Here is a 9,224-nt window from a genome sequence, read left to right as displayed (position 1 = left end):
TGAAGGCCCAGCGTATGGTTGGGAAGGGTTGTCTTTCGTATCTAGCCTTTGTAAGGGATGTCGGTGCAGAGACTCCCAGTATTGATTATGTTCCAGTTGTGAGGGAGTTTCTCGATGTGTTTCCTGCAAACCTGTCGGGTATGCCACCGGACAGGGATATTGACTTTGGTATTGACCTGGTGTCGGGCACTCATCCCATTTCTATTCCACCATATCGTATGACACCAGCGAAGTTGAAGGAGTTAAAGGAGCAGCTTCAGGAACTCTTTGATAAAGGGTTCATTCGGCCTAGTGTGTCACCTTGGGGTGCGCCGGTTCTATTTGTGAAGAAGAAGGATGGCACGATGAGGATGTGCATTGATTATAGGCAGTTGAACAAAGTAACAATTAAGAACAAGTATCCTTTGCCTCACATTGATGATTTATTCGACCAGCTTCAGGGAGCGAGAGTGTTCTCCAAGATTGATCTCCGTTCAGGTTATCACCAGTTGAAGATCAGGGATTCAGATATTCTTAAGATGGCTTTTAGGACCCGATATGGTCATTATGAGTTATTGGTAATGTCTTTTGGGCTGACCAATGCCCCAACAACGTTCATGCATTTGATGAACAACATGTTCCGGCCTTATCTCGACTCGTTCGTCATAGTCTTCATTGATGATATTCTGGTATACTCGCGTAGTCAGGAGGAGCACGTGGGGGCATTTGAGAGTTGTGTTGCAAAGATTGAGGGAGGAGAAGCTTAATGCAAAGTTCTCCAAGTGTGAGTTTTGGCTAAGTTCAGAGGCTTTCTTGGGGCACATGGTGTCCAATGAGGGTATTCAGGTTGATCCAAAGAAGATAGATGCAGTTCAGAGTTGGCCCAGACCATCCTCAGCCATAGAGATTCGCAGCTTTCTTGGTTTGGCAGGCTATTGTAGTCGGTTTGTTCAGGGATTTTCATCTATCGCATTGCCCTTGACCAAGTTGACTTAGAAGGGTGCTTTATTTGTATGTTCGGATGAGTGTGAGGAGAGCTTTCAGAAGCTCAAGACAACTTTGACCAGCTCCAGTGTTAGTTTTGCCATCAGCTTCAGGTTCATATATCGTGTATTGTGATGCTTTGAGAGTTGGTATTGGGTGCGTATTGATACATGAGGGTAGAGTTATTGTGTATGCTTCTCGCTAGTTGAATCCCCATGAGAAGAACTACCCCGTTCATGATTTGGAGTTGGTTGCCATTGTTCACGCATTGAAGATTTGGAGGCATTACTTGTATGGTGTATCTTGTGAGGTGTTTACTGATCATCGTAGCCTTCAGCACTTGTTCAAGCAGAAGTATCTCAACTTGAGGCAGCGGAGGTGGTTGAAGTTGCTAAAGGATTATGATATTACTATTTTGTACCATATGGGGAAGGCCAATGTGGTGGCCGATGCTTTGAGCTGAAAGGCGGTGAGTATGGGGAGTTTGGCATATATTCCAGTTGGGGAGAGACCTCTTGCAGTTGATGTTCAGGCCTTAGCCAATCGGTTCGTGAGGTTAGATATTTCGGAGCCCAGACGGGTATTGGCTTCTGTGATTTCTCAGTCTTCCTTATATGATCGCATCAGAGAGCGTCAGTATGATGATCCTCATTTGCTTGTCCTTAAGGACATAGTTCAGCACGATGATTCCAGAGATGCGACTATTGGTGATGATGGGGTGTTGAGGATGCATGGCCGGATATATGTGCCCAATGTATATGTGCTTTGAGAGTTAATTCTGGAGGAGGCCCATAGCTCTCGGTATTCCATTCATTCGGGTGCCGTGAAGATGTATCAGGATCTGAGATAGCATTATTGGTGGAGGATAATGAAGAAGGACATTGTGGGATTTGTATCTCGGTGTCTCAATTGTCAGCAGGTGAAATATGAGCATAAGAGACCGGGTGGCTTGCTTCGGCAGATGGATATTCCAGAGTGGAAGTGGGAGAGGATCACTATGGACTTTGTAGTTGGACTTCCACGGACTTTGAAGAAGTTTGATGCTATTTGGGTGATTGTGGATCGGCTGACCAAGTCCGCGCACTTCATTCCTGTGTGTACTACCTATTCTTCCGAGCGGTTGGCAGAGATCTATATCCGGGAGATTGTTCATTTGCATGGTGTCCCAGTTTCTATCATTTCTGATAGGGGCACTCAGTTTACTTCGTAGTTTTGGAAATCTGTACAACGAGAGTTGGGTACTCAGGTTGAGTTGAGTATGGCTTTTCACCCTCAGACGGACGGATATTCCGAGCGCACTATTTAGATATTAGAGGAAATGTTGCGTGCTTGTGCCATTGATTTTGGAGGGTCATGGGATCAGTTTCTACTGCTTGTAGAGTTTGCTTATAACAACAGCTACCAGTCGAGTATTCAGATGGCTCCATATGAGGCTTTGTATGGGAGGCGGTGTAGATCTCTAGTTGGTTGGTTTGAGCCGGGTGAGGCTAGGCTATTGGGGACAGACTTGGTGCATGATGCTTTAAAAAAGGTGAAGGTAATTCAGGAAAGGCTTCGTACAGCGCAGTCAAGACAAAATAGTTATGCTGACAGGAAGGTTCGAGATGTGTCCTACATGGTTGGTAAGAAGGTTCTGTTGAAGGTTTCGCCCATGAAGGGTGTTATGAGATTTGGGAAGAAGGGTAAATTGAGTCCTCGGTTCATTGGGCCTTTTGAGGTGCTTAGAAGGATTAGGTAGGTGGCTTATGAGCTTGATTTGCCACCCAGTTTGTCGAGTGTGCATCCGATATTTCATGTTTCTATGTTGCGAAAGTATATTGGGGATATGTCTCATGTTCTGGATTTCAGCCGGTTCAGTTAGATGATGATTTGACTTATGATGTGGAGCCAACAGCTATTTTGGAGCGTCATGTTTGAAAGTTGAGATCAAAGGATATAGCTTTAGTGAAAGTGCAGTGGAGAGGTCGGCCCGTGGAGGAGGCTACCTAGGAGACCGAGCGGGAGATACAGAGCAAATATCCTGTAATGACTCGACCGGTCGTTTTGAGCTCTAGTGCGTCGTACAATAGTTTGAGGCCGTGAGCAGCTTCACTTTAGGTATTATGACTTGTACGTGTGGTCGGAATTGAATTCTGGGGAATTTAGAGTTGATTTGGAAAGAGAATTCTCATTTCGGAAGCTTTAAGTTGAAAGAATTAACTAAGATTGGATTTTTGAGTAAATGACCTCGGAATTGGGCTTCGAAGGGTCCAACGGGTTCGTATGATGATTTCAGACTTGGGCATATGTCCAGACCAGTTTTGGAAGACCCGGGAACGTTTCGGCACCTATTGTGGAAGTTAACATTTCAGAAGAATTTCATAAGTTTGGCTTGAAGTGCATTTCAGTGTTATCAATGTCCGTTTGGGAGTCCGAGTCTGGGAATAGCTCTGTATGGTGATTTTGGGTAGGCGGAAGTGAATTCGGAGGTCCGTAAGGTCATTTTGGAGTCATTTGGCTAAAGATAGAAATTTGAAGGTTTTTGAGAAGTTTGACCGGGAGTGGACTTTTTGATATCGGGGTCGGAATCCGATTCTGGAAGTTGGAGTATGTCCGTAACGTCAAATATGACTTGTGTGCAAAATTCGAGCTCAATCGGATGTGATTTGATAGGTCTCGGCATCGAATGTTGAAGTTTGAAATTCTAAAGTTCATTAAGCTTGGATTGGAGGTCGATTCATGATTTTAGCATTGTTTGAATTGATTTTAGGCCTCGAGCAAGTCCGTAATGTGTTTTGGGACTGGTTGGTATGATTGGTCAGGGTCCCGGGGGCCTCGGGTGGATTCCAGATGGTTAACAGATCAAATTTGGAGTTTGAAGAAGGGCTTCAGCAGCTGGTATCTGGTGTAACTGCACCTGCGGGGTTTTGGCTGTAGGTCCGGAGCCGCAGAAGCGACCAAAGGAGCGCAGATGCAGTTGAGAAGGGAGAAGGCTGGGACCGCAGATGCGGTCAAGTCCGCAGAAGCGGGACCGCACCTGTGGAAGAAGGAGCGTAGAAGCGGAAATAAGGGGCCTGGGAAGGACCGCAAATGCGGTAGTGGGGCCACACCTGCGGAACCGCAGAAATGGTCGTGTGACCGCAGGTGCGGAAGTACTGGAGGCAGTAAAATCTTAAAAATTGGGGGGTTGGTCATTTTCCCCCATTTTCACTTGGTGTGGATGATTTTGGGCATCAACGACAAGGTAAGCTAACCCCACCCATCTTGAGTTAAATACATTGATTATGTGCGGATTTGAGCATGAAAATTTGGTAAAAAACTTGCGGTTTGAGGGGAAACCTAGAAAATTCGTATTCTTGGAATTTGACCACGATTTGGGGTATGAAATTAAGAGAAAATCATATGTTTGAGTTCGTGAGTTCATAGGTAAACTTTATCTTTGAAAAATTTCGGAATCCGGGCATGTGGGCTCGAGGGCAATTTTGTCAACTTTTCGATCGGGGTTAGGAATTGTTATAAATTGGATTGTAATGAGTAATTGAGCATATATTAATGGATTTGCATAATTATTGGGTAGTTTTTGAGCATTGTGCATCGATTCGAGTCTTCGGAAGGGCGTGGAAGGCGGTTATGGATCTTCAGAGCGAGGTGAGTCTCCTTTCTAACCTTGTAAGAGGGAATTGTCCCCATAGGTGAAATAATTGGTTATGTGCTTCTATTTGTGGGGGCTACGTATGCACGAGGTGATGACAGTCCGTGCGTACCTACTATTATATATAAGTCCGGGTAGTCTAGGACCCAAAAGCATGCTATACTTGGAATATCTGTAATCTTATTGACAGTTGAATTGCTTGAATCCTATTGAATTGGTAAATAAATTTCTAAAAGGATTAAACTTCATTTTATTAAATCGTTAAAAGAGTATTGGCTTTTATTTGGATAAATATTGCCCGATAAATTCTTAATTGGTTTTTTGAATGTGTGTGTTTATGTGTGCTTGCGTTGCATGTATGATTCACGAGCGGGGTGCTTGTTTATTTATGTTGACCGTGTCGCATGTATGATTCGCGAGCGGGGTAATAAATGCATCTATGGTTCGGGCCGTTCGACCCTTGGCAGTGCACATTTTACATTTATGTTGGATCGGGCCATACGACCTCGGCATGATATGCGCATGCTTGGATTGCTGCTTGATATTTATAAATGTTGATAATTTCCCTTCCTGGCCAGTGATAAATTGATAAAGATAATGAAAAGTAAATCTTTGGAAATTCTTTATTATTTGGGAAGTTGTTTACCTGCTTTCCGACTTTATGAGTTAAATTTTGCTTTATGAAATCCATGAGTTCCTCACACTTTTACTATATTATCATTGGTCCATTAGTAAGTGTCGAAGTCGACCTCTCGTCTCTACTTCTTCGAGATTAGACGAGATACTCATTGGGTACACATTTTTTTCGTACTCATACTACACTTGCCGTGCATTTTTGTTGCATAGGTTCATATGTGGCTAGTGGCTTAGTGGCATAGAGGCATGGTTGATACAGAGACTTAAGTGAGCTGCATTTATCGAGACGACCCGCAGCCAACAGAGTCCCCTTCATAGTATTTTACTATGTTTTTTTTCATTTCTGTCCACTTTGTATTCTGGACAGTTACTGTAATTTATTCCATTCCCTAGCAAATGCTCATGCACTTGTGACACTGGGTTCTGGGATGATTATGGGGTATCTTGTATTAACTTCTTAACATTCATATTTGATTTGAAATAATTATCTTTTACTGGTAAAATTTAAGGAAAATCATAATTTTCAAAATTATTAAAACAAGAATTTAATTAAGTATTTTGGTTGGCTTGCCTAACAGTGGTGTCTGGCGTCATCACGACCCTTAGTGGAATTTGGGTTGTGACATATCCTCTCCTGTTTGAGGCTTCAAGTATGTTTCTTGACTCGTTCGAGGATGAACGTTTGTTTAAGAGGGGGAGGATGTAACGACCCGGCAAGTCGTTTCATGAGTTACCGCTCCGTTTCCCCCATTTTTGCTTCTTATTGCTTTGTTTATCGGTTCAATGTGTGATCGGGTTGGTTGGCTCCGGTTCGGAAAGAATTTGGTAAGGTTTGAGACATTTAGTCTCTTTTGAGGAAGCTTAAGTTGAAAAAGTCAACCGAATGTTGACTTATGTGTTAAAGGACTCGGATTTGAGTTCTGATGGTTCAGACAACTTCGGAAGGTGATTTGGGAAGGAGCGTGATCGGAATGTGTTTTGGAGGTCCGGAGTAGATTTAGGCTTGAATTGGCAAAATTGGAATTTTGGCGTTTTCCGGTTAATAGGTGAGATTTTGATATAGGGGTCGGAATGGAATTCCAGGAGTTTCAGTAGTTCCTTTGTGTCATTTGGGATATGTGTGCAAAATTTCAGGTCATTCGGACGTGGTTTGGTAGATTTTTTTATCAAAAACGTAATTTAAAAGATTTTGGAATTCTTAGACTTGAATCCGATGCGAATTTGGTGTTTTGATGTTGTTTTGAGCGTTCAGAAGATTGGAACAAGTTTGAATGATGTTATGGGATATGTTGGCATGTTTGGTTGAGGTCCTGGAGGGCCTCGGGTGAGTTTCGGGTGGTCAATCGGACCATTTCATGTTGTGAAAAACTGTTGTTGGGTGTTGCAGACGTTTGGCCTTCGCGTTCGTGAGTGGGCCCTCGCGTTCGCGAGTGGACCCTCGCGTTCACGAAGGGTTAGCAAGTGAGGCTAAGGATTTAGCCTTCGCGTTCGCGAGGGAGGTTCCGCGTTCGAGAAGGGATGGGGTCTTGTGCATCGCGTTCGCAAGGTATCAGACGCGTTCGCAAAGGTTGAGCTAATGAGGCATCGCGTTCGCGAGGGAGTGGTCGCATTCGCGTACGAGGAAAGTTTGGTCAACTTGAGTTTGTGCTTCGCGAATGCGAGGCTTTGACCATGTTCGCGGAGAAGGATTGGATGCCTGGGCAGAATGTTTAAATAGCCATTTGTCCGCGATTTTAAGGCTAACTTCTACCATTTTTGAGAGATTTTGGAGCTTTTTGAAGACGATTGAAGAGGGATTCAAGGGGAAACACTTGGAGGTAAGGTTTATGGATTTAATACTCGATTCTTATGTGAATTCTACCTAATTAATCATGGAATTTAAGCCTAATATTGAAGAATTAGGGCTTGTAATTGGAGACCTAAAATTTGGGATTTAAGGGGTCGTTTGTGGTTGGATTTGATGCTTTTGATATGAATGAACTCGGGGAGTGATAAGGAGTCTATTGATGTAAATTTTATCGGAATCCGGGCCCTGGTTTGGCCAATTTCGGAATTTGTGTTGTAATTTGATTTCTTTCGAGTGGACTTTGTTCCCTTAGCATATTTTGATGGTTTTGCACTGATTGTGGTTAGATTTGGAGCATCATGAGGCCGATTCGAGGAGCAAAGGCATCGCGAGCTAGAGATTTGGATCGGGTAGAGGTGAGTAATGATTGTAAATGTTGTCCTGAGGGTTTAAAACCCAGATTACACATCGTTGTGCTATATTGAGGTGATGCACACGCGAGATGGCAAACGTGGGGTCGTGCACCGTTGGGGATTTTGACTTCATCCCGAATAACTGTTTTACTGCGTATTTGATAGAAAAATATTTGCTATCATCATGTTTTGGGCTGAATGCCATATTTGGGCCTCGTGCCAACTATTTGGACCCTTAGGAGATTTTTGCTGATATATCCTCATTGTTTTGACTTTATACTTGTACTTAGTCATGCTATATTCTACTATTTTCATAACTCAGCCATGTTTACTTTGCTTTAACACATTAAATGATATTTTAAATGATAATTTAGGCTGAGCATCATGTTTTATTGTTGCCCGAGTGGCTTATGAGATTCTGACTGAGTAAGGCCGAGGGTCTGTGTTGTGAGGATACATAGATTTACGATTATGACGACGAGAGCCTCAGATTGTATGCCATAAGGTGGCTTGTTGATATGAGGCCGAGGGCCTATTGATTATGCCACAAGATGGCTTGATATTGCGCTTGGGCCGTAAGGGGCCCCTCTCGGAGTTTGTACACCCCCAGTGAGCGCGGGTACCCATTGTGATATGAGATATAGCCCGAGGGGCTAGTATTGTTCCATGTGTTGCACGGGGGGATGATTCTGTTAGTATTGTGCCCGAGGGGCGGTTCCTTATGTGTTTATCTTTTCTAGCTGCCTGTCATTTACTTTCTTAACTGTTAAACAAGTATTTTAAAGAAGCTTAAACTTAACTAAGACGACATTACATGTTTTCACTGTTTCATTGCTTTTACTGGCTTTTACTACTTCTTTATAGCCTGTCGATGTGCCTTTACGTGATTTCTTAACGCTCAGTCTTCATTTATTATTATTACTCACTGAGTTGGAGTACTCACTTTACTCCCTACACTCTGTGTGCAGATTTAGGCGCTTCAGGTCCTGCTTGCGAGGGTTGAGAGCTTCCAACAGACTTCGGAGATTCACTAGGTAGCTGCTCGGCGTTCGCAGATCAATGCTTCTCCCTCTATCTTATTTTCTCATATTTTAGTTATGTAATAGTTGTGTAGACTCTCTCAGACTTGTAGTTTTTATGATAGATGTTCATGACTGGAGATACCCCGATGTCGGGCTATGTCTATTTCGCAATTGTACTATTACACCTTATTTTTGGGATTTTTATTGCGTTAAATACTTAATATTTATTATTTTAATTGCTTAAATGAGTTGGTAGTGTGTCGGCTATCCTTGTCTTCACGAGAAGCTCCATCACGATCGGGTCCGGATTTTGGGTCATAATAGAAGGTCTCAGAACAGTAACAGAGTGGAAATTATTCCCACTTGAAATAGAGACGGATTGCACAGAGGTAATTCAGGCTTTATATGAAGGTAACAATTTATTTAATAAGGTTGTGAATGATTGCAGGTGGTTAATGCACCAGCAGAAGGTTACCCTCCAGCACACCTTCCGGCAGGGGAATAGGACTGCTCATCAACTAGCAAAAAAGTGCCTGAATATGGATGGTCAAGTTTTTGGAGCAACTGGAAGAAGCAATGATCAGGGAAGCAGTAAAAAAGTTTTTGTTAGACCTCCAAGTGATGTAATAGATTTTGTGGATAGGGAAAGACTTGAACTTACTACTCATGAAAAACTACTATCTTTCGAAGCTTGCCAACTGTTGGCAAGCCTATGGAACCAATGTGTCCCTCGTGGCACATCTTATAATAAACATGTACTAAATGCTCTTTAG

The sequence above is a fragment of the Nicotiana sylvestris genome, chromosome 12 (genome assembly GCF_000393655.2).
Source record: "Nicotiana sylvestris chromosome 12, ASM39365v2, whole genome shotgun sequence".
In the NCBI taxonomy this organism is placed as follows: Eukaryota; Viridiplantae; Streptophyta; class Magnoliopsida; order Solanales; family Solanaceae; genus Nicotiana; species Nicotiana sylvestris.
The sequence above is the reverse complement of the archived record's forward strand: the minus strand, read 5'-3'. Positions refer to the sequence as shown.